The 6,526-nt window shown below is 40.9% G+C and overlaps 1 pseudogene; it reads right to left on the reverse strand.

Annotated features, from left to right (window-relative positions):
- Positions 1 to 5,631: 5,631 nt before the first annotated feature.
- Positions 5,632 to 6,526, reverse strand: LOC123823881 (annotated as a pseudogene).

Below are 6,526 nucleotides of genomic sequence, written 5' to 3' on the forward strand. Positions count from 1 at the left end.
GGCGATGTTGCTTTCTAAATTTGAATTGTAAACAGTTGGCCTTTTGTTGAGAGTATTTAACATGTTTGTCCAGCCCCAGTAACTTGGAGCCTTGGATTTGAGGTTGCAGAGGGTGAGAGTCTTACCTTGATTCTGCATTCTTCTTTGAGTTGTTCCCCCACTTCATCAGAGTTCTTCTTGAGGGTACCAGTCATTTTGGGCCCAACTCCAGCCTGCAGATGTGGCCAGACCAGCTCTGGGTAGATCAGCACTCACATTTCTGCCTGGACCCCAGAGGGCCATTAGAATATCTCCTCACACAGATGTGCCTTGAGTTTTCAGATAACAAATTCATGAAGTTGTTTCCCCATTCTCTATCTTTGCCTTTGGATTTTTGGCCAGTCAACTAAATTTCAAATTGATAACTTACTGTCTCACTTTGTGTAATTCATAATTGCCACCCAGTTTACTAACTCTTACTCCTCGTTTTGTATTATCTTAAATTCAGCATGTAATGAAAGCCTTCAGGAGAATATATTGCAACACAGCCCTCAGGAGCATGCTGCTTATAGCCTCCAGGATGGACTGACTTCAGCCTTCCGATAGCAACTGCAAGCAGTCTGGATCCCCGCCCACAATTCTGAGCCTATGAGGTTCACTTTGCTTTTTCAGAGTTTTAGGAGCTTCATTTTCCTCCAGAACAAACTTCAAAGTCACAGAACCAAGTAACAGATAAAAGAAATATCCTGAAATACCACCTCTCAGAATAATTTTTGGTTAACTGGTTGATTACTGAGAATCATTTTCTATTTTGAAATTTGAATTCTGAAAAACTCAGAAATTTGCTTTTTGAAATCCTCTTAATTAGTTAAAACCTTGACCTGCCTTTTTAGATGTAATTGCAATGTTTCTGGCATTTCTGTATATGTTTTTTTTTTTCCCATTTGAAAGTACATGGAAGTAAGTGCCAGTTTGATCTGTGGAGGAATGTTTCTGTTTTGGCAGAGGAGTGATTTTCATTTTTTTAACAACTCTATTACTATATATTTTTTTCCAGTGGTTTCTGTTCATTTTGTACCTATTTTTACATAAACTCTTTATCAGCAAGGCAGGTCTGACTCCAGGGATCTTACTCAACTAGACTTACAAAATCCAAGCTGCATTCACTCCTCTGGAGTGTGGAGACACTTTAAATCTGGTTTTGTATTTCTGGTTTTCCCATGTGAGTTGTCTCCTCAGTGGGAGAGCCTGGAGCAGGGCTTCTGAACAGTGTTTCCCAGCAGCTTCAGCTTCAAATACAGCCTGGCAAACCATCTTTCAGCCTAATGGGAAACACTGAGGACTGAAGCTGACTAAGACAGTCAGTCCATGGTCCCAGAGATTAATCTGCATTACTAAAGGCTCAAATGAAAGAATTATTCGTAGTACCATGAGGATAGAGCCTGAATCCTTAATAACTAATCAGGCAAAGATCATCGATGGATGCCAAAATCTCTAGTGAAAGAATCTTCACTCAGTGCCCAAATGCTGTCTTGAACTTGTGAAAATGCAATGTTGAATTTATGAAAGGAAACAGTCTTGACAATGGACTGATGTCTGGCACTAGTAGTCAGGTGATCAAACCCAGCATCACTAATGGGACAACCTGTAACGTGCTTCCTGATGAAATAACTAAAACGGCACCTAGGCAAAAAAAAAAATTAACCTGAATCTAATCCAGTATCTAGACTTAAGTTACAGCTGACAGAAAATAAAGGGGTAAGAAGAACAGATGAAAATTAAGAGCAAATAATGGGACAAGTACAGGATGTCGGTCATTCTAGAACTCAAGTGCAAAATAAATGACTAACAATTCTTGTGACAATTGGAAATTTGGAAATGGGATAAGTTAGGTGATAATGGAATTATTTTCTTTAGGTATGATAATATTCTTGTAGTTATGTAGGACAGTGTCCTGAATTTTGAAATATCAGGGATGAAATTTTATAATACAACTTAAATGGCTTGGCAAAATATATGATACAGGAAGATAAAAGCAAATTAACATTGACTATAGGTGGAGCCTATATACATTGTTCATGTACTATCCAACTTTTCTCTGAAAACTCAGCAAAGTGGGGATTATATATATGGTCTTTACTTTCCTTTTGTGCCTATGTGTGACTTTAAAGTTTTGTATTGAGTATATTCTATGATGGAAATCAGGAGGCAATAAAGATTATTAAAAGAAAAAGTTGGCATGAGAGCGTTACAGTGATTCCTGGGTCCAGCATTGATCAAATCAGTTTTACTCATCCTTGTTGCTAGGCTGTGACTTAGGAAGAATTCTTTCATTTGAGCCTTCAGAGACCTAGGAAAAGTTAATTTGTTGCTAGTAGATTAATTAGAAGCTGCCAGAGAAACTACCAGCTGGTTCATAATAAATGTTCCTGTTACTGAAAATAGCCCATTGGTGGCACATGTCTTAAGTGTACTTCCCCTATTGAACATGGGCAAATTTAAGCCTTTACTAATAGCCTTCTTTTAATATACAGAAAAAGAAAACAAAAATAAGTAAAAAAAGATCAGGAGAAAAAGGTTGTAGTTACTGTGACGTGTAGAGGTGGCAAAGTTCTCCCATTTCCTTGCATCTTACAGTAGTGTTCCTGAGGTCCAGAATCTCCATTTGAGCATTTTACAGGAGGATATATTTAGAGGAGAATTTTTATAGACACTTTCATACCGGGAATACATTTATTAGCATTTTGCACACAGAAGGAACTCCCTCTTCCCCTGCCCCCAATATCTCATTTTAAAATCCAGCCAAAAACTAAAGAAATTTTTGAACTGCTCACTGAATCAGCTGAGTTGAATTACAGGCTATGGGGCTGCTCTGAAGTTTAGTTGTATTTTGAAGACCGTTATCGCCTATTTTTTGGAAATTTTGCTGTCTTAACAATCTTGCAACAATTAATGATTTTACTACATAGGGAAAGGCTCTGAGCAAAAATGGTACTAGAATGTACAATGCACCAAGAAGGCCCTCAGGCATTAAGAAATCTTCAATTTGTTTTTCAGGAGATCTGTCGATCTTAGAAAAGTACAGACGCTGTGCACACACTGTGCTGTTCACTCATTTTATAAACATGTATTGCATCCCTGCTCTGCACTGTGCTGCACTTGGAAAATCTCGCCAACTTTGCCAGCCTAAGTGGAAACCTTTGAGAGCTGTAAGACACTAAGAGCTGATGTGCAAAAGAAACTCAACTTCTTGCAGCAATAATTGGTGGGAAGGGGATCTGGGCCCCACATCCTCTATGCCAAGCTTCCCAGTTAGACCTAGCAACAGCTCCCAGCATCACTGAACCTTATGAACACCAACCCCAAGTTCAAAAATGTGCCTAAACTAGCAATCTGGGCTCCCCAAATAGCTCCTCTCTATGAGACTGTAGACCGGGCTCTTTGCTTTATACAAAGTTTGGGTATAAATTCCCATTCCCGAGTGCAGAGTAAGCTCTCAGGATGAGAAAGTGAGGGACCTTCCAAGATGGCCACTTGCAGGCCCTGGCCAGGTAGGTCAGTTGGTTAGAGCATCATCCTAATACACCAAGGTGGTGCATTTGATCCCCAATTGGGGCACATAGAAGAAGCGACCAATGAAGCATGGATGAGTGGAACAACGGGGTTGATGTCTCTCTCATTTTAAATAATTAAAGATGGTCACTTGCTTCCTGTAATTGTTGGACCCTAATTCTTAGTTTGGGGAAGCAACCTGTCAACAGGTTCAGCTATCAATGCTTTGAAACTGTGCCCTGTGAGAGTCCTAAGGGGGATATCATGGCCAGGGAAGTTGGGCTCAATCTGGTTGAAAGAGCTGGGCCTCAGAAGAGGGACAAGCAAATTTCAATGGACCACCTCCTAGTGGCAGAAGGTGCACCCTGGGCTGTGTGTATATAGGATGATCAGTCCCTAGGAGCTGAGGTGGAAGAGGTACAAAGTGTGCTTTAGGTGAAAGATTCCTGCTACTTTCCCAGGAAAACTTTTAACAGTAGATTGCTGCTGGCTTCAGGAACAGAGAGTATGGACCCCAGCAATTCCTCCCTGTGGTGTTCAAAGGCCATGCCCCTTCTGTAGTTAACAGAAGTTATCTAGTCACATTTGATTGACATCTGATTGTATCCCAAGGCTGTAGGAAAACCCTGGAACTGTGTCCTTAATTGGGGTCCAGACAGTACAGACACTACAGACAGATAAGGGGGCTGATGGAAGCCACATTACAAGGGGAGATTAAGCAACTCTTTGGAAAAAAGCTCACCATTAGTGCCCTGACTGGTATGGCTCAGTTGGGCATCATCCCACAAAGTGAAGGGTCGCTGGCTCAATTTCTGGTCAGGGCACACGTCCGGGTTGTGGGTTTGTTTCCCAGTTGGGTGTATATAAGAGGCAACCAGTTGATGTTTCTCAGTATTACTCTCCCTCCCTTCCTCTCTCTCTAAAAATAAATAAATAAAATCTTTTAAAAAAATCACCATTAGTGTGGACAGAGTCTGGGTAGGACAAGTCTCTGCAGCCTTAAAAGGAAAAAGATGGTGAGTTCAGGACTTGATGTGAGACTATGTAGAACATGTTCTGTTCCAGCTTCTGAATGTATCCATTTGCCTAGACAAAGAAGATTCTGGTTAACTTGAGGGGATGATAGATCTAAAGGTCCAGCAATTTTGTTGTGAAAAAAATTTTTTTCTCCAATGGTGGGACCCAGGCAGTGGTAGCTGGAGCCAGCTCCTACTAGCTTTTCCAAACTAATTATATTAATTTCTTCCCAACTCTATTCAGTGATAACATATTGGTAGTTTAAATTGACTGTGGTGGTATTGGCAAATGCTACAAATAGGGCTCCTGATTTGTATAAATCTCCCCCAGAGCACTAATTGGGTTTTTTTTAGATTTTATGTATGTATGTATGTATGTATGTATGTATGTATTTTTAGACAGAGAGGAAGGGAGGGAGAAACAGGGAGAGAAACATCAATGCATGGTTGCCTCCCTCACACCCCTTACTGAGGACCTGGTCCACAACCCAGGCAGGTGCCCTAACTGGGAATCCAACTAGTGACAAGCGTGCGAGCACTGGCTGTTAAACATTTACCAGTATACTACTGGACCCAGGAAGAAAAAGGCCTGAGAGAGAGGTGAGCACCTCCACTGATACAGAGAGCACCTCTGTATCAGTGGAGGACAGAGAAGGCATCAGTGGAGGCTGAGCAGTGAGTCCAATGGGCAGTGTTTCAAATCCCACAAGTTGGCTCATGCTCTTTTCTTTCCCCGCTATTGTGCTTCTCAGACAGAAAAAGCCAGCAAGCTGTGATCAAACACTGAACACGCTCTCAGTGAGGCTACAAAAGAAGGTGAGGTCTGGGACACATTTAGGTAACGTATAGATGGGACACATTTAGGTAACGTATAGATAGCATTCACAATTTTGAATGCTACTTTGTATCTATTTAGCATGACAATGGTATGATTTGCCATACCATTAAATATTTTTAATATATAAATCATTGCCTAATGTACTTCCCACTTTATGGAAGTACTTTGCTCTAATGTTGAACAATTAATGTTTTATTGATTTAAATGAGTTCTGGCCAATTTTATTGAAGACAAATTTTGCATAATTTACTCTTCATCAGTCTGTTCTGTTATGCTTCTAATTACATCAGAATTACCTGGATCAATGACAGCCAGTTGCATGTAATAGTGGAAAATTGTGATGGTGGGACATTGTAACCCACCCCATTATTTTTTTATATTGTTTCTGTAAGTGCTAACTCTGACTAATATGTAGCTTGTAAATGAACAGCATGTTTATATAAGAATCCTAGGAACTAACTTGAAAAGATACAGGCTTTGACCTTCAGGCACTCCAGCTCTGGGAGATTTGCTGACCTTCATCCATGAAACCAGGATGAAGTGAAGCCAGGATGATGTGACACCAGGAGGACTAAACCAGGATGATGCACACTGGATCACTTGCCTTAGAATGGACTGTGCTTATCTGCACATACAGAGCTTTTCAACCCTCTCCTTCAATCTCTATTCTGTTCCCCTCTCCCTCATTATAATAACCTGGGCCTCCAATGAGAGGTGGAGGTGGGCTTTGTGACATGAATCCCCCATCTTCCAGATGGCCAGCACCTGCAAATAAACCACATTCCTTTTCATTAGCACCTGCCTCTCGACTATTGGCTTCCATAGTCGCTGGCAGCTGGACCTGTTTTTTAGTTGCATGCATACTCTGTAGTATTTTCTATACACTGTTCCCAAGTCAGTATTATTGCCACGCTTATGATGGACACTAGTTTTGGTCAACATGGGGTGATGCTGTATTTCAGATTCCCTCAAGGCAGGGTAGATATTATCCAGCATGACTACATCTGATCTGGTCAAAGCTTTGCTTAGTCTGATCATCTTCATTGTCTGCTTGTACCCCAGTAGTACTCTCCACTTTCATAACCAGTTGGAGCCTAGAGGTGATTGACTCCTGTGTTTTCATCTTCTTTGCAGCCACCAT

This window comes from Phyllostomus hastatus, unplaced genomic scaffold (assembly GCF_019186645.2).
Source record: "Phyllostomus hastatus isolate PE091 unplaced genomic scaffold, TTU_PhHast_1.1 phas_contig_5, whole genome shotgun sequence".
Taxonomy (NCBI): Eukaryota; Metazoa; Chordata; class Mammalia; order Chiroptera; family Phyllostomidae; genus Phyllostomus; species Phyllostomus hastatus.